Genomic DNA, 19,854 nt, shown 5'->3' with positions numbered 1-19,854 from the left:
TTTGGCTGCAGACCGTGCTGTGACAATTTTTGTTTTAAGATCTAACCAGACGCCCCTGCTGGCTTTTCTCGAAATCTGGGAAGGGTTTTTAGGGTGGGATTGTTAACAACCCATTGACTACTGGCTATACAAGGTCCAGTTTTGATAGAGATTTGAAAGTCAGGCAAATTATAGGCAGACCTGGGAGATACTACAGGTTTGTTTCTAGACCACCACAATAAAGCGAATATTGCAATAACACAGGTCAGGGGAATTTTTTGGTTTCTCAGTGTGTGTATAAGTTATTTTTACACTATACTGTAGTCTGTTAAGTGTGCAGTAACATTGTGTCTAAAAAATGTACAAATAAATCAGAAATATCTTATTGCTAAAAATATGCTAACCATCACCTGAGCCTTCAGCGGCGGTCATTTTTGCTGTCCAGGGTTTGAAATATTTTAAGAATTACCAAAAAGTGACACAGAGTCACAGAGATACAAAGTGAACAGATGCTGTTGGAAAAAAGAGCACCAGTAGATTTGCTCAGCTCAGGGCTGCCACAAGCTTTCAATTTGTAAAAAACACAGTATCTGGTGAAGTGCAATAAAGCAAAGCACGATATAAAGAGAATAAACTAAATAAAGATGAGTGGCACCACCCCAGTTTTGCAGCAAACAACTTGAAAGGTGAGAGGGGAGCTTCCCGTTTCTGAAAGCACTGTGTTCAGGCTGCGCCTAGTATGTGGTTGTTAAATGCTCAATGCATATTGCTGGATTAATCATTTCATTGCTGCCTGTTCTTACATTTTACGGTTATACACTTTTCATACATTGTTTCCTTTGATACTTTCTCAGAAGCCTGTTATCAAGATGCTTTGAACTTCCTTGCTGTTTTAGTCTCTGAGGAACGCCTCCTGTGGGTTTGAGCCTGGTCCAGTTAGAATAACCGTTGTCACATTGACAAGTGGCCTTGCCATTTCTGCCTTACCCGAAGGCCCTGGTGATGCCACGCCTCTCTGCCCAGACCACAGGACCCTGCCCGCTGGGGATGCCCAGCCAGTCTGAGGGCCCCACTGCCCTGCCATCAGGAAGTTCTTCTCTCCCAGGTCTCCCCAGCCTTGCCCCCTCCCGCTACTGGTTTCTGTACGAGACCAAAGAATCTGTTCTCACTGTCCCCACGAGTACACCTCCCCCCAGAGCCCTGACCGTCTGTCTTCACATAATGATATTCCCTGTCTTTTTTTTTTTTTTTTTTGCTGTCCTGATCCCTTTTCTTAATTCGGAACCTGCCGCCGAAGGTCAGGGAGCGCTGGAGGCTGGTGGAGCCTCCGTGCTGGAGAGAAATGTTGCTTTTGTGCCTGTGGCTGTAGGACATCTGAGGACCATGGGGGCGAGGAACAGATTCAAATGTTCTTGAAACAATGGATGAGAAGCCCATTTTGCCTGGAAGTCAGGACGCTCAGTACAGCTCTGAGGGACCTGAGACAGTGAGGGATGATCAGAGCATCTGGAAATGAAAGACCGTGCTTCCTGGTTTTATGGTGGTCCCCTCCCTTTTTAATTTATTTTTATTTTTTATTTTTTGTTTTGTTTTTGTTTTTTTTTTTTTTTTGCGGTACGCGGGCCTCTCACTGCTGTGGCCTCCCCCGCCGCGGAGCACAGGCTCCGGACGCGCGGGCTCAGCGGCCATGGCTCACGGGCCCAGCCGCTCCGCAGCATGTGGGATCCTCCCAGACCGGGGCACGAACCCGCGTCCCTGCATCGGCAGGCGGACTCTCAACCGCTGCGCCACCAGGAAAGCCCTGTTGATACTTTTTGACTATTATGAGTAATGCTGCTATGAAGATTCATGTACAAGGTTTTGTATGGATTTATGTGTTTATTTCTCTTGGGTACACACCCAGGAGGGAAAGTGCTGGGTCAGGAAGTAGCTGTATATTTAACCTTTGGAGGAACCGTCTGACTGGCTTCCAAAGTGACTGCCCCGTTTTATATTCTCACTAGCAGTGTGTGAAGGTTCCAGTTTCTCCACATGTAGGCTAACGCTTGTTATTATCCATCTTTTGACTGGGTATCCTAGTAGGTGTGAGGCGATTCCTCATTGTGGGTTTTTTTTAATTTTTTTATTTTTTACTATTTTTTTGGTTGCGCCGGGTCTTAGTTGCGGCAGGCGGGCTCTCTAGTTGCAGCTCACCAGCTCCTTAGCTGCAGCATGCATGTGGGATCTAGTTCCCTGAACAGGGATCGAACCCGGGCCCCCTGCATTGGGAGTGTGGAGTCTTATCCACTGCGCCATCAGGGAAGTCTGTCATTGTGGTTTTGATTGGCGCTTCCCTGATGGTTGATGATACTGAGCATCTTTTCATATGCTTATTGGCCATTTATATATCTTGTTTGGAGAAATGTCTATTCAAGTCGTTTGCACATTTTTTTAATGGGATTATTTGTCTCCTTTATTATTGAGTTGTAAGAGTTCTTTATGTACTCTGGATAAAGTATTTATCAGATATATAATTTACAAGTATTTTTTCTCCTTCTGTAGGCTGTCTTTTCATTTTCTCAGTGGTACTGTTTGTAGCACAAAAGATGTTAATTTTCATGAAGCGTTTTCTCTTCTGTCCCTTGTGTTTTGGTGTCGTTATCTAACAGGCCCACTTTTCTGAGCAGTTGGCACTGCGCTTTCTTTCCTGGATTCCACTGGGGAGGTTTAGATGAGGGACATACACAGGGCAAGAAGGCTAGAAAGAATGATGGGGAAGGACTTTCTCACAATTTCCCCCTTTGGGTCTATGTTGTTAAGTGGCTGGGTAGGCAGCACCTGGTGTCTAGCAAGTGTCACCACCCGAGGTGGTCACTGTCTCACGTAGAGCCTGAGGTCACGGTGAGAAAGTCAACGGTCCCCAGCAGTTGCCACATTAGGGAGCCATCACCGCGCTGTGGCGGTGAGCAGAGACACACCACACCAGAAACAGCAAGAGATGCGGAAAATCTGGTAAACTGTAAATCATAGCACACGTGCTCTAACTTCATGGTTTTTCAGAGGGAAATCAGAACGAGTCCTTTTGGATTCTCAGGGGAGAGCCAGGAATGCCTTCCAGGCTCTATGGGAGTATGCGCTCTGCTTGCCAGGTGCTTGATACCAAAGAAAAACATCTTTTTCCCCTTCTGACTGTGACTGCGCTCAGAGGGCTTCGTGTGTCACATCACGCTGTACCCCTAACGGCTCCACAGGAAGGCGTTCAAACTGGACTTGGCACTGAAAGAGGAAATTTCCAATTAAATACGGTTACTGTCTACAAAATAGAAACACTAATTGAGAAAAGGAGTCCAGGATGGTGCACTATTTTACCTTCAGGAGACGTTTCTTGGCTGCTCTCATACTTCAGATTAAGGAAAAGGAAAAAAAAACCCACAGACTTTTTTTTTTTTTTTTAAAGCACTCACTTTTCAGATATGCTTTCTATTCATTGAGAATTTAAACTTAAATTTAATATGTGACTTCAAATATAAGGTCCACCTTTTCACACTTTTCATCTTTAAAATGCAATCGTTATAAAAGTTACCCTTTTCTCCAATAACAAAGTAGTTTTTTTTTTTTTCAGAAAATAATTTTTCAGTGAAATCGTGATGCACTGTCTCCCAGCTGTATTGATTCAGAGACTGGCAAAGGTTGTGTGAAAATGGATAAATACTTTTAAACTAAAACAATACTTCAGGCAGCAGAAAGAGGGGAAGTATAAGAATTTGTTAAAGATTTTGCCGAGATTGGAATCACACTCTTTTGCTAATTACACATTGCTATTCCCGAGTATTTTACATGTGGTTAAAATCCTCAAGAAGTCATCATCTGGTCAGCGGAACAGTTACCGGTCAATGTGGACGGCAGTTTACTGTTGTCTGGCAGGGGTGTTATTTGTTGAGGTGTAAACTGCTTCGTCCAGTAAGATCTTTATTTTAGGCTTGATATTTGCCGTTCCTGGGCATCGTAGGAGAACAGAGACAAGACTGGTCTTTGCCTTAAGTGTGAATGATGAATGTGTGTCTGTAGCCCTTGCCTCTCGTGCACGCCCCTCCTCCTTGAAATCAGACCTCCTCCAGGAAGACCTCCATCTTGCCATATGCACAGCCTCTCAATTCCTTTCTGGATTCGTCCTCAGCCTCTGATATCCAGGGCTCCCCTTGGATTCTGTTTCCATGACACCCCCCCTCTTCTCCCTAGTTATGTGTCCCCCCCATGGGCTCTTTCACAGCACCTTTGAAATGCTGTACTTCCAGGGTTTGCCCTTGGCCCTGTTGTATTCCCACCCCGCGTCTTTCTCTGGCACGTGTCCTCTGGCCATCTACCTTCTCCATTAGTGATCCTCAGCACTAGCTTCCCACTGAATCATCTGGAGAACTTAAAACATTTTCTCCTCAAAAAGTTAAACCTAGAATTACCATATGACCCGGCCATTTCCCTCCTGGATAAATACCCAAAAGAATTAAAACAGGTAATCAAGCAAATACCTGTATGTGCGCGTTCGTAACAGCACTAGTCATAATGGCCAAAAGGTGGACACAACCCAAGTGTCGATCGATGGATGAATGGGCAAGCAGAATGTGGTCTGTCCATACAGTGGACTCTTTTACAGCCATAAGAAGGAATGAAGCACTGATACGTGCTACAGCATGGATATATCTCGAAAACATAGGTAGGGAAAGAAGCCGGTCACAAAAGACCACGTATTATAGGATTCCATTCCTATGACATATTCGGAATAAGCACATCCATCCAGAGGGAACGCAGGTTAGTGGTTTTCAGGGGCTGGGGGAGGAGGAATTGGGAGTGATGTTTTAGTGGGTACGAGGTCTCCTTTTGGGGATGATAATGTTCTGGAACTCGATAGGGATGATGGTTGCACAGCATTTTGTACATGTACGGAATGCTACTGAATTGTTACACTTTAAGTGGTTAATTTTATGTTAACTTTACCTTAAAGATATAGGCAAATGAACAAAAGAACTCATCCCTTGAATTGAAATGTTTGTTGAATGAAAAAAACGAAATGTTGGATGGAAGTTTTATTTATTTGCACAAAATTTTTGTTGAGAGACAACAAACAAAGAAGGTCGTGATCCCCAGATCGTACCCCAGAACAATTAAAGCAGAAGCCTAGGAATTTTACGAACTTCCAGGTGGTTCTAATGAGTAGTCAGGGTTGAGAGTAGATGACCTTCCCAGTCTGCGTGTCCAGCGTGGCCTCTTCCTTGAGCTCCAGATCTGTAGATCCATCTGCACCTGGGATTTTTCACACTGACGTTCTTGGGCACGTTTAGTTGGAATGTGACTGAGCGGGTCACCATCCTCTCTGGTCCCCGCACTGCCTCATCCCTGCTGGTCTCCCCACTGGTCCTCCCAGTTTACTGTCTCAGTGATACAGTACAGTGGTACTCCTCTCCGTTGCCAGGGTCTTCTCATAGCGGAACAGGCAGGATGTTATATCCAAGGAACTTTTAGAGAGACTAAACCGTATAAACAAATTACGATGTTGAGGTCTGAAACTGCAGTCTCGCGATTTGTTGATCTTTGATAAGGGTTGTCTTGGTTTTTATAAATGAGGAAATAAGAGCCTGAGACAAGTTACATCATCTTGCCCCCGGGTTCAGCAAGTGATAGAGGCGTTAGCCGCGCTTCCTGGATCTGAATGAGATCAGGGCCTCTGCTCTTGAGTCATGTAATTGTCTCTGCCAGCAGAGCCATGGTCCCATGTTTATTACTGTCAAGACTCAGTTTCAGATGAAAGGTTTGGCTTTTAACACATTTTTCAAAAAGTAGAATTTGTTTACACCGATTTAGCATAAAGTCTTGTGGGATTTATCATTCTCCAGGGGGATAACAGTCATGTAGAAAATGGGTAAACCGTTTTCAGTGTGTTGAAGAAGGAGTCCTCTGTTCTCTCTTCCTTGTTTTCCTTTACTTAAAACGACCGTCTTTCTTGTTTTCTCATTTTTCCTTTTTCTGTGCAGCTCTTTATTTCTGTCAAAATGGGGATCAATTTCGTAGGCACAGATGGGAGCTGGGGGGACACCTCGACCTCTTGAGAACATTGAGAAGTTTAAAAGGTTTGTATTGTCAGGAAAAGAGTCATGAAAGAGTCATCAGGGTTCCCCTTGTGAGGGAGCTGATAGATGGCCTCACTGCAGCCCCCTGCAAACACAGGGGATGCTTAGGGCCCCAGTGCCGCCACCCGGGCAGACGTGATTTATGGCTTTGAGTCTCTGGGCAGGAGATGGAGTGGAAGGAAAACATCACAGCAGAGACTTCCCCCTGATTGTGCAAATTAGGGACCTCAGAAGACATCGTTTATTTTCTCCAATGTGTTTAGACTTCTGTCTTTCAGGATCGATTTGAAGATAAACATGTACGTACTTACTCTGATACCACAGGAGTAAAGACACTCCAGAGGAGAGGGCTGAGGGGGTACAACCGATGTTTCCAGAAACTTTTGGGGCTGATTTTGCTAACTGTAGAGCGATTTATATTTCTTGTAGAGAAAAGTTAGAAAGGGCAGATAAGTAAGAAGAAAGAACACAGCATTCACAGTCCCGTAGACTAGAGATCATTACTGTTAGCAATTGGTATTTAAACGTAGATCTTTTTCAGTTAAAATGCTTTTTCTTGAAAGAGCGTTAGCCAGTTCACAATATGTAAAGTGAAAAGATGCTAGACAGTTTCTGCGGCAAATAGTAACATAAAATGTGTTTTAAAAAAGCTTTGTAATGTTCTGTTATGAAAACACAATGGTTGGTTTAATTTATTCCTAGTTGTTGAATATTCAGGTTAAGAGGGTTTTCTTTCACTATTTTAAATATCACTATGAATAAGATTTTTGTAGCTCAGTCTTTGCGAGGACACTTGATGATTTCCGTACAATAATAATGCATTTCAAGAGTAAGCAACATAGGGACTTCCCTGGTGGCGCAGTAGTTAAGAATCCACCTGCCAATGCAGGGGACACGGGTTCGATCCCTGATCCGAGAAGATCCCACATGCCGCGGAGCAACTAAGCCCGTGCGCCACAGCTACTGAGCTTGCGCTCTAGAGCCCGCGAGCCACAGCTACTGAGCCCACATGCATAGAGCCCGTGCTCTGCAACAAGAGAAGCCCGCGCACTGCAACGAAGAGTAGCCCCTGCTTGCCGCAACTAGAGAAAGCCCGCACGCAGCAGCGAAGACCCAATGCAGCCAAAAATATATAAATAAAATAAATAAATTAAAAAAAAAAAAAGTAAGCAGCACAGAAATTTGCAAAAGTATCTGTGCCCGTTCCCTAGGAAAGCGAAGGGATGTGTCTTAGGTACTGTCAGTAGCTCACTCCCTGCCTGGTTGGGAGACACGTGCTGTCCTCTGTTTAGTCAGCAGAGCTGGGCTTTGTTAGTCTCACTTGGAAAAGGGAGCGGATGAGAGATTATTTTGTGGCAGGACACATATGAGCAGACTCTAGAAAGAAACTGATGCTGCATTTTTACACGCTGACAGTCTGTCGTTCCCACGACTGGCTCGGTCTTATACCCATTTTGTGGACTCTCTGAAGCCTCTGACGCACTTATCCAAACCCAGTGCATCTGTCCTCCCTGGGGACTGCTCCTGTGGAAAGGAATTGCCTCTTCCCACTTGGTCTCCACTCCAGCTGGAGGTGTGATGGACGCTAAGACATCTCAGGATGCTGTGCATTTGTTGTGTGGTATCTTTCAGCCTGTGAACCATCCCCAAGAATCGTATCAAAACAGAGTTCAGACACACTAATTAAAATTGTACCACCAATCATGTTTTGATTGGCCTCTATGTTGGTGGGGATCCAGTCATCCAGTTGTGAAAATAAAACCTTTCTTTGGTTTCTTTCATGGTGTGATTTCTCAGCATCCTACATGTTTAGTTAAAAGTCAGTTCCCTCCTTGGATCTTTTATTCCAGAGAGCGTTATTAACTTGTCGAGGTTGTAAGCCTATCCTTGGGTTGTTTGTATTATGGCTTAGTGTATGTTTGCCCATTTGTTGATTAAATGCAATTAAGGGAGAATTCATTTTTCAGACAGGTTTTTGGGGGTGAGCTCTAAAATGAATGCTATTATTTGAATGATTGCAACAATTTATGTTGTCCTAACTGGCCTTCTTGTTAGTCTGCAAAGATGAGTGCTCAGATGTAGCAGGTCTTGGGCAGCATGTTGAATGAAAACAATTTCCAGAAGCCCAATGTTTAAGAAATGTTCTTCCGCCCACAGGTTTTACTAGTTTCTCTGGAATGAAAATTAGGTGGATGAAGATTTTGTAGTGTTGAAAAAAATCGCTTGTGTTCGCCATTGTAGAGACTGGCATACTTGGAGATTTTGGAGTATTAATCCAGAGTAGAAAAAGGAATCCCTTTCTAAACATTTCTAGCATAGAAAAAAATTCTTATTAAACTTTTGTAAAGCAAAGATAATTTTGGTGATGACTCATGTTTAGAAGTTCAGGACTGTTTTCATCTTAAATAACTATTTCAGGAAATAATTTATGCTTATCATTCTGCGAGATCAACTTTTTGACTTTTAGGGATTTCTATTATGTTTGATTCTCTCCTCCAGGTAAAAGTTACATGTTATCACTATTTATTTTATTTTTTTAAAAGATCTTTATTGGAGTATAAGTGCTTCACAATACTGTGTTAGTTTCTGTTGTACATCAAAGTGAATCAGCCATATGCAGACATATGTCCCGATATCCCCTCCCTCTTGAGCCTCCCTCCCACCCTCCCTATCCCACGCTTCTAGGTCATCGCAAAGCACCGAGCTGATCTCCCTGTGCTATGCAGCTGCTTCCCACTAGCTATCTGTTTTACATTTGGTAGTGTATATATGTCGATGCTACTCTCACTTCGCCCCAGCTTCCCCCTCCCAGCCCGTGTCATCAAGTCCATTCTCTATGTCTACGTCTTTATTCCTGCCCTGCCACTAGGTTCGTCAGTACCTTTTTTTTTTTTAAGATTCCATATATATGCATTAGCATACAGTATTTGTTTTTCTCTTTCTGACTTACTTCACTCTGTATGACAGACTCTAGGTCCATCCACCTCACTACAAATAACTCAGTTTCGTTTCTTTTTATGGCTGAGTAATATTCCATTGTATATATGTGCCACATCTTTATCCATTCATCTGTCGATGGACATTTAGGTTGGTTCCATGTCCTGGCTATTGTAAAGAGTGCTGCAATGAACACTGTGGTACATGTCTCTATTTGAATTATGGTTTTCTCAGGGTATATGCCCAGGAGTGGGATTGCTGGGTCATATGGTAACTCTATTTTTAGTTTTTTAAGGAACCTCCATACTGTTCTCCATAGTGGCTGTATCAATTTACATTCCCACCAACACTGCAGGAGGTTCCCTTTTCACCACACCCTTTCCAGCATTTATTGTTTCTAGATTTTTTGATAATGGCTATTCTGACCGGCAGGAGGTGATACCTCATTGTAGTTTTGATTTGTATTTCTCTAATAATTAGAGATGTTGAGCATCTTTTCATGTGCCTCTTGGCCATTGTATGTCTTCCTTGGTAAAATGTCTATTTAGGTCTTCTGCCTATTTTTTAACTGGATTGTTTTTCTTTTGATATTGAGCTCCATGAGCTGTTTATATATTTTGGAGATTAATCCTTTGTCTGTTGTCTCATTTGCAAATATTTTCTCCCATTCTGAGGGTTGTCTTTTTGTCTTGTGTATGGTTTCCTTTCTGTGCAAAAGCTTTGAAGTGTAATTAAGTCCCATTTGTTTAATTTTGTTTTTATTTCCATTACTCTAGGAGGTGGGTCAAAAAAGATCTTGCTGTGGTTTATGTCAAAGAGTGTTTTTCCTATGTTTTCCTCTAAGAGTTTAATAGTGTCTGGCCTTAGATTTGGGTCTTTAATCCATTTGGAGTTTATTTCTGTGTATAGTGTTAGGGAGTGCTCTAATTTCATTCTTTTACTTGTAGCTGTCCAGTTTTCCCAGCACCACTTATTGAAGAGGCTGTCTTTTCTCTATTGTATGTTCTTGCCTCCTTTGTTGTAAATTAGGTGCCCATATGTGCGTGCGTTTGTCTCTGGGCTTTCTGTCCTGTACCATTGATCTATATTTCTGTTTTTGTGCCAGTACCGTACTGTCTTGATTACTGTAGCTTTGTGGTATAGTTTGACATCAGGGAGCCTGATTCCTCCAACTCCGCTTTTCTTTCTCAAGATTGCTTTGGCTAATCGGGGTCTTTTGTGTTTCCATACGAATTGTAAAATTTTTTGTTCTAATCTGTGAAGCATGCCACTGGTAGTTTGATAGCGATTGCAATGAATCTGTAGATTGCTTTGGGTAGTATAGCCATTTTCACAATATTGATTTTTCCAATCCAAGAACATGGAATATTTCTCCATCAGTTTATGTCATCTTTGATTTCTTTCATCAGTGTTTTATAGTTTTCTGAGTACAAGTCTTTCACCTCCTTAGGCAGGTTTATTCCTAGGTATTTTATGCTTTTTGTTGCGATGGTAAATGGGATTGTTTCCTTAATTTCTCTTTCTGATTTTTCATTGTTGGTGTATAGGAATGTCAGAGATTTCTGTGCATTAATTTTTTATCCTGCAACCTTACCAGATTCATTGATTAGTTCTAGTAGTTTTCTGGTGGCATCTTTAGGATTTTCTATGTATAGTATCATGTCATCTGCAAACAGTGACAGTTTTACTTCTTCTTTTCCAGTTTGTATTCCTTTTATTTCTTTTCTTTCTCTGATTGCTGTGGTTAGGACTTCCAAAACTATGTTGAATAAGAGTGGTGAGAGTGGACATCCTTGTCTTGTTCCTAATCTTAGTGGAAATGCTTTCAGTTTTTCACCATTGAGTGTGATGCTTGCTGTGGGTTTGTCATATATGGCCTTTATTATGTTGAGGTAGGTTCCCTCTATGCCCATTTTCTGGAGAGTTTTTAATCATAAATTGCTGTTGAATTTTGTCAAAAGCCATTTCTACATCTATTGATATGATCATATGGTTTTTACTCCTTAATTTGTTAATGTGGTGTATCACATTGATTGATTTGCATATATCGAAGAATCCTTGCATCCCTGAGATAGATCCCACTTGATCATGGTGTATGATCCTTTCAATGTGTTGTTGGATTCTGTTTGCTAGTATTTTGTTCAGGAGTTTTGCACCTATGTTCATCAGTGATACTGGTCTGTAATTTTCTTTTTTTGTGATATCTTTTTCTGGTTTTGGTATCAGTGTGATGGTGGTTTCGTAGGATGAATTTGGGAGTGTTTCTCCCTCTGCAATTTTTTGGAAGAGTTTGAGAAGAAGGATTGGTGTTAGCTCTTCTGTAAATGTTTGATAGAATTCGCCTGTGAAGCCACCTGGTCCTGGACTTTTGTTTGTTGGAAGATTTTTAATTATGGTTTCAATTTCATTACTTGTGATAGTATCGTCCGTTTGTATTTTCTAATTCTTCCTGGTTCAGTCTTGGAAAATTGTACCTTTCCAAGAATTTGTCCATTTCTTCATGGTTGTCCATTTTATTGGCATATAGTTGTTTGCAGTAGTCTCTTATAATCCTTTGTATTTCTTCAGTGTCAGTTGTGATTTCTCCTTTTTCATTTCTAATTTTATTGATTAGCATCCTCTCCCTTTTTTTCTTGATGAGTCTGGCTAAGGGTTTATCGATTTCGTTTATCTTCTCAAAGAACCAGCTTTTAGTTTTATTGAACTTTGCTTTTGTTTTCTTCGTTTCTATTTCATTTATTTCTGCTCTGATCTTTATGATTTCTTCTACTGATTTTGGGTTTTCTTTGCTCTTCTTTCTCTAGTTATTTTAAGTCTATAGGGTTAGATTGTTTATTTGAGATTTTCTTGTTTCTTGAGGTGAGATTGAATTGCTCTTAACTTCCCTCTTAGAACTGCTTTTGCTGCATCCCATAGGTTTTGGGTCATCATGTTTTCGTTGTCATTTGTTTCTATGTATTTTCTAATTTCTTCTTTGATTTCTTCAGTGATCTCTTGGTTATTTAGTAGCATACTGTTTAGCCTCCATGTATTTGTGTTTTTTTACAGTTTTTTTTTCCTGTAATTGCTTTCCAATCTCATAGCGTTGTGGTCAGAAAAGATGCTTGATATGATTGCAATTTTCCGAGGCTTGATTTGTGACCCAAGATGTGGTCCTGGAGAATGTTCCATGAGCACTTGAGAAGGCAGTGTATTCTGCCACTTTTGGGTGGAGTGTTCTATAAATATCAATTAAATCTATCTGGTCTGTTGTGTTATTTAAAGCTTGTATTTCCTTATTTATTTTCTCTTTGGGTTATCTGTCCGTTGGTGTAAGTGGGGTGTTAAAGTCCCCTACTGTTATTGTGTTACTGTTGATTTTTCCTTTCATGGTTGTTAGCATTTGCCTTATGTATTGAGGTGCTCCTTTGTTGGGTGCATAAACGTTTATAATCGTTATATCTTCTTCTTGGATTGATCCTTTGATCATTATGTAGTGTCCCTCCTTATCTCTTGTAACAGCCTTTACTTTAAAATCTGTTTTATCTGATGTGAGTATTGCTACTTCAGCTGTCTTGATTTCCATGTGCATGGAATATCGTTTTCCATCCCTTCACTTTCAGTCTGTATGTGTCCCTAGGTCTGAAGTGGGTCTCCTGTAGACAGCATATATATGGGTCTTGTTTTTGTATCCATTCAGCCAGTCTGTGTCTTTTGGTTGGGGCATTTAATCCATTTACATTCAAGGTTATTATAAATATGTATGTTCCTATTACCATTTTCTTAATTGCTTTGGGCTTGTTTTTGTGGGTCTTTTTCTTCTCTTGTGTTTCCTGCCTAGAGAAGTTTCTTTAGCATTTGTTGTAAAGCTGGTTTGGTGGTGCTGAATTCTTCTAGCTTTTGCTTGTCTGAAAAGCTTTTGATTTCTCCAGTGAATCTGAATGAGATCCTTGCTGGGTAGAGTAATCTTGGCTGTAGGTGTTTCTCTTTCATCACTTTAAGTATATCCTGCCACTGCCTTCTGGGCTGCAGAGGTTCTGCTGAAAAATCAGCTGATAACCTTATGGGGATTCCCTTGTATATTATTTTTTGTTTTTCCTTTGCTTCTTTTAATATTTTTCCTTTGAATTTAATTTTTGTTAGTTTGATTAATATGTGTCTTGGTGTTTTTATCCTAGGGTTTATCCTTTATGGAACTCTCTGTGCTTCCTGGACTTGGGTGACTGTTTCCTTTCCCATGTTAGGGAATTTTGGACCATAATCTCTTCAAATATTTTCTCAGACCCTTTCTTTTTCTCCTCTTCTTCTGGGACCCCTATAATTTGAATGTTGGTGTGTTTAGTGTTGTCCCAGAGGTCTCTGAGATTGTCTTCAATTCTTTTCATTCCCTTTTCTTTATTCTGCTCCTCGGCAGTTATTTCCACCATTTTGTCTTCCAGGTCACTTATTTCTTCTTCTGCCTCCATTATTCTGTTGTTGATCCTTCTAATGTATTTTTCATTTCAGTTATTGTGTTGTTCATCTCTGTTTGTTTGTTCTTTAGTTCTTCTAGATCTTTGTTAAACATTTCTTGTATTTTCTCAGTTCATGCCTCCATTCTATTTCCGAGATTCTGGATCATCTTTACTATCATTACTCTGAATTCTTTTTCAGGTAGGTTGCCTATTTCCTCTTCATTTATTTGGTCTTGTAGGTTTTTACCTTGCTCATTCATCTGTGACATATTTTTTTGCGGTCTGGTTTTTTTTTTTTTTTTTTTTATTAATGAGTGGGATTGTGTTCCTGTCTTACTGGTTGTTTGGCCTGAGGCTTCCAACACTGGAGTTTGTAGGCTGTTGGGTAGAGCTGGGTCTTGGTGCTGAGATGAGGAATTCCATGAGACCTCACTCTGATGAATATTCCCTGGGGTCTGAGGTTCTCTGTCAGTCCAGTGATTCGGACACGGAGCTCCCACTGAAGGAGCTTTGGCCTGACCCCTGGTGGTTCACTTGGGGGTTCCTCCTGTCTCCTTGGGTGTCAGGGTCCACCACCAGTGGCCGGCAGGTGCCCTAGTTGTGGGGAGACACTAACTCGGTGTCTTCCCACACCACCATCTTGACTCCACCCTCATCACTATTTATATATAACTCCTTTGGGTGAGAAACAGAAAAATAAATTAACCCGTCTACTTGGTTGCTTGTGTCGTGAGCTAGCAAGATGGTTTGGTAGGGAGATATATATAGTACATGTGATAGAATGTGGGCAAATATTTTAGTATAGGTTGAGAATGCAGGAAAATCCTCTTTAAGTAACCCACATTAAAAGGTAGTACTTACAGTATGATAACTTGACAGAAATATCTCTTGAGGGGCATTTAATAATAGGGTTTGAACTATAACAATATGCTGTGAAATTAGAAACGTGTCTCTTAGAAAAACATTTTTATTGGTTATGAAATTGGTGTGATCACATCACTTTTCTTCTATAATAGAACTATCCATGTGAACAGTTCTGAAAAGTGCTTTACATGGCGGGGATTCCCTTTGGTTGGTGCCCTTCACACTAGTGTGTCCACACAGAAGCTCAGGTAGAAAATGGGCAGCATGAGGAATGAGGCCCTTTTCTCTTTCAGCCCTAGTCTAAGAATTATGGCGATAGAATCCCATGATCTCCATCCCTCTGCTCTGCTGCTTCCGACACACTGGGACCCACAGGAGATGCCAGAGGCGCTCAGAGACACGTAACGTGTCACGTTTTTTCCCGTGTTTCTTCCTCCCCTGCGTTTTCATGAATGGTTAATTTGTCGGTGCCTGTTATTTTTGATAATACTGCTTGCCAAACGAAACAAGGTGTTGTTAGGTCAAACTGTGGTCCAGGATTCTGAAAGAGCAGCTCATAATATTTGGCATCTTTCCTACTAGAAGAACAAACCAGGGGAGGAAAAGTCAAGAACAGAGCTCAGTTAAACATGGGCAGTATGTCGTGAATGTTTGTCTCCTCGTTTCTCCCTGTGGTAGGGTTTGTACTTAAAGTGCTTTTTTCTTTTTCCCGTGCAGTCGTTCCGAACGTGTTTCATTAATGCAAGAAAGTGTCATGTTAACTTACACTAGGAAAAACATTCCACTTCTTCTGACAGCATCGACATCTTTCTGCTTGAGAATATGCAAAGCAACTCTTACCTTAATTGGTCCCAAAGAAAATTATGTTTTCCCTTTCCCTGTCTATACATCTGACACTTGCCCTCATTTATCACCTCCTGAATTATCGATGCCTTGCCTTTCCTGATTTGACAGCCAGGATTCCTCTTATGACTTTGAAAATCGTAAGGACCACTCCACCCTGAAGCTTTACTGTCCTCCAGTTTGAATAGGAAGGGCCAGCATTGCAGTTGCAGCTACCCACGGACTGCAGGCGTGTCTGTTTCTGATTGTTCTTTCCAGCTTTATTGAGGTCTAATTAGTATACCAAAAACAGCACATAATTCACATATACAGTTTGGTGAGTCAAGATGCATATATCCACTCTTTCTACCGTCACCATAATCTGGGTGATTAACGTATCCACCACCTCCCAGAGTTTCCTTGTGTCCCACTGTTATTTTTTTTTTTTTTTTGCGGTACACGGGCCTCTCACCGTTGTGGCCTCTCCCGCTGCGGAGCACAGGCTCCGGACGCGCAGGCTCAGCGGCCATGGCTCACGGGCCCAGCCGCTCCGCGGCATGTGGGATCTTCCCAGAGCGGGGCACGAACCCGTGTCCCCTGCATCGGCAGGCGGACTCTCAACCACTGCGCCACCAGGGAAGCCCCCACTGGTGTTTTTTTGTTTGTTTTTGTTTGGTTTGGTTTGATGTAGCAAGACTGCTTAGCGTGAGATGGACCCTGTTGACAAATTGTCGAGTGCACAGGACCTCGTCGGGAACTACAGGCACTGTCTCTGGAACTTAATCCTTGTGTATAAATGTAAATTTGTACCCATTGGACAAAGCTCCCCTGCCCCCCACACCCCTCCCCTGGTCACCACCATTCTGTTGTCTATTTCTATACCTTTCACTGTTTCAGACGCCTCATGTGAGAGCAATTGTGCAGTGTTTGCCCTTCTGAGACTGACTTGTTTCACCAGCCAGATGTCTTCTGGGTCCATCCTCCCATCACAAGGGTAGGACGACTTCTCTCCTTTGAGCCCCTGTGATTCCATTTCTTACTTGTTGAACTCGAGAGAGGATGCAAGACAAGAGAAGAACGTTTTTGTCTTTTGTTTCTCAGAGTTCTTGATATTTTATTTCCATTTAGTCCCACTTAGGGTCACAAGTAAATTGTCAACAGGAGATAAGCCAGGTTGGTGAAGCAAAGTTGCCAAACTTTGGAATCCCTGGGCTTGGCTTGAGCTCTCTGATTGGTGATTTCTGAGCTCACTGTGGTCCTCTGCACAGCTTTGCTGGGTTAGCAGAGGCTGAGAGCTTCTGCTGAAAGGTCTGGTTCCTGTTGTTTCTTGTTAATCAGGTAACTGAGGTTTGTCCACGTTCCCGGGCTCAACAGTCTCCAGTGGCTGAGTCCTGATAGCTCCGCAAATGAGAGACAGGTAGACAGACAGGCAGACAGGCAAACAGACAGCCACTAGCCCCCCGCAACATCCCATCAAAATCTTGACATCTGGGTCATCTGAGAAGACCAGAGACAGCCTTTTTCTCTTGCAAAACAAGTACTCATAGGGGCGTCCTTTCAGTTGGGTGCACCAGTCATTAAAGACCAAAGTAAATATACCAGCATGAAGATAATCCTTTCGCAAATATACAAGCGCCAAGTTAAAACCATCTGTCAATCGTTGGTGCATTTTTCCTTTTATTTGTTTCAACGAATAGGTGTTGTTTGAAAATACCAGAGCCTGAGAAATTAGGAGTCCTATGTTATCACGGTATTTTGCCAATGTAGAGATAATTGAGCCTTAAGTCCTTATTTTGTCTTTATAAAATCATGATGAACATATATTATTTTTCCTGAGACAGAAGATAACAAGAATAAGGGAATATATGCTTATTTGTACATCACCGAACAAGTGAACGTATAGGTATATGTTCAGCATTTCTTCAAACCCTAATGAAAACAGGAATTTTGAATGATCCAGTCTGGAAACAAATACAAGATTAATATAAAAGGCAGTGAAGCCTGTTTGAAAAATGGAAGAAAAATGTTAATGATGTTCATTTACTTTCATGACACTTGGGATATGCGTTTCTATTCCTATACAGCTGTAATTGTACATTAACCTATGTAAGTGTAAGCACAGCTACTTAAGGATAATAAATAACAAATGCATTAGGGCTGGTACCAACATTTCATGAAGTTTTAAATTTTTTTTTTTTTGCGGTACGCGGGCCTCTCACTGCTGTGGCCTCTCCCGTTGTGGAGCACAGGCTCCGGACGCGCAGGCTCAGCGGCCACGGCTCACGGGCCCAGCCGCTCCGTGGCATGTGGGATCTTCCCGGAGCGGGGCACGAACCCGTGTCCCCTGCATCGGCAGGCGGACTCTCAACCACTGCGCCACCAGGGAAGCCCTTAAAATATTTTTAATCAGAGAAGTTAAAGAAAGTAGGCAGGGGTTTGCTGTGGTCCTATTTGTGTTTCCTGTATTTAAAAACTGCAGCCGAGTCTCTAGCGTGATTCCATCCTTGGGGGCCTTGCAGTTCTGCTTATCTACCTGAGACTGTCTCAAGCTAAAGATTTCTTTGGATTCAATGTCATGTGTATTTAGCTAATGTTGAGGAGAAAAAGAGGGCTTTTTTTTTTTTTAAAACCATCTTTATCGGAGTATAACTGCTTTACAATGGTGTGTTAGTTTCTGCTTTAAGAGGGCTTTTAAACATCTTTTTTTTTTTTTTTTGGAATAAACTGGTTTTAGGGGGATTGCACAGGTAACCACATTGCCCCACATCACAGGGCCGCCCAGGCTCTTCGCTGTGACCCAGCTGAGCAAGTGTCTATCAATTAAAGTTGATGAATAAACACAAATGGTACCATCTCTGCCTGCCAGGAGGACTCAGTGTGCCGGGAGGGCCAGCCCAGATATGACAAATAGGAACACAGTGTACAGTGCGAGGTGCCGTGAAAGTCAGGTCTCGGGAGCTAAGTGGCCTTGTTGGTTCCAAGGGGAGGCTGTTGGTGGGAATACTAATAATATTGACACTAACACTTGTTAGCACTATGTCCCGACCCTCTGTAGACAACTACCGTCTACCACTTCTGAGAACCCCTGAAACAATCCCACAGAGAGGAAGCTTTCCATCCTGATTGTACAGTTTAGAGACCTGAGCCTCAGAGAACTGAAGGCATTGCCCCCAGGTGCCCTGTAGCTCCAGCGGGCAGATCCAGGGTCGGAACCCCACAGATCCACCTCCAGAGGCCATGCTGAAAGGCTTTAAGGGTAGTGGTGAGGAAGTGAGGGTTTTTGAGCAGTTTCGCAGAGCTTGCGTGTGTTTGGGGAGAGGCAACAATGCGAAGGTCAAAATAGACTATGCGAGGTCTGAGGCCCTTGCAATACTTTAACTTACTGATATTGAACTAGGGTAGTGGTAGCCTGAGCCTCTGACACAGAGCAGGGATGCAAAAAACTGTCAGATGTAGTTTATTGATTTTCTGCAAGGGACGGGGATCCAGCTTCTTGGTCATTAAGGAGTTAGAATCAGTAACTCCTAGTGATGGATGGAGTGTAGTGGGGTTGGCGGGTGGAGGATAAGTTAAGACTCACTGTAGGACAGGCCACGTCAGAGGGGACGCTGGAGGGAAATTAATCTCCAGCATTTCGTGGGGCCGCGCACTCTCCAGCAGCTGCCGTGCATTTGGGTCTGTGCAGGTGGGTGTCCGAGCCCAGAGTCCCCCAGAGACAGCCTGTCGATCTGTCAGAAGCTAGAGAAGATGCCCCCCTGTTCCATTTACCTTGTAGCTATAGCATGTGCCAGATGCCGGTTTTTGACCAGTCACAATAGGTGTGCAGCTGCAGGGTGAAAATGAGACTCAGGGTCACACACACAGCCACCCTTAGCTTACATACAATCTAGTGGAAAACAATAATATGAATAGACGTAACATGGCTTTAGAAAATACATAAAACGACTCATGTAGGTGATGAGAATTGATCGCAAGTTAAATACCATAAAGCTGCAAGTTCCAGTATTTATTATTGGAGTTTGTCTAATCGGGGGAAGTTTTCTGGAGAAGGTGAATTCCCTGTGCAGCTTGTAGAAGGTGATGGAAATTTTTAACATGGGGGAGAGGCTGTCCTTCTAGACGGGCCAGGCTGGGTTTGAGAGGACAAGACTTCAGGAGGAATGTGCATCATATTGGGTGACATCGGTCTTCTAGGACACTAGGTGACATTGTCATCGTCATTCATAGGACAAGTTTGTCACGCTTTTTGACTGCGGGAGGAAGTTCAAATGTTTTGTAGTCGATTTTGAGGGGCCGTTGCTCTTCTGTATTAAGTCTCTTGATGCGTGAAGTAGCACCTATAAGCAGCCCCTGAAAGCGTGTGCCCTCTTGTACTGACTTGTTTTGCTTCCATCAGGTGTAGTTACCAGGCGCTTTGGCTTTGGGTTTGTGAGCCAGGCTGTTGGACCAGTTCCCCATGAGAAAGGGGTCCTTGAGCTCCTCTGGGTTTGCACAGGACCATGGGTGTCTTTACCTTCAAGGCATGGAGATCTTCACTGGTCAGTGATGCTGCCTCTGGGATTCCAGAGCCAGGAGGACGAGCCTTGTAGGAAGTCCCTATTTCTAGCTGCAGGCTTGGAACAGGAGGAAAAGTCGAGAAAGGTGAAGGGTCCCCCATAATTCAGTCCCTCTGTCAAGGTGACCAAGAGGCAGGGCTTTGGGTGAGGTCAGACGTGCTT

General features: G+C 42.6%; 1 protein-coding gene across 3 annotated transcripts in view; it reads left to right on the top strand.

Moving 5' to 3' along the window:
- The window catches only part of ATP8A2 (ATPase phospholipid transporting 8A2), a 477,972-nt gene that overhangs the window by 195,223 nt on the left and 262,895 nt on the right, over nt 1-19,854 (top strand). The window lies entirely within an intron of this gene.

This window comes from Monodon monoceros, unplaced genomic scaffold, assembly GCF_005190385.1.
Source record: "Monodon monoceros isolate NGI ecotype Baffin Bay Population unplaced genomic scaffold, NGI_Narwhal_1 Super_Scaffold_8, whole genome shotgun sequence".
Lineage (NCBI taxonomy): Eukaryota > Metazoa > Chordata > Mammalia > Artiodactyla > Monodontidae > Monodon > Monodon monoceros.
Note: the sequence above shows the minus strand (reverse complement) of the source record. Positions and strands in the feature narration are given on the sequence as shown.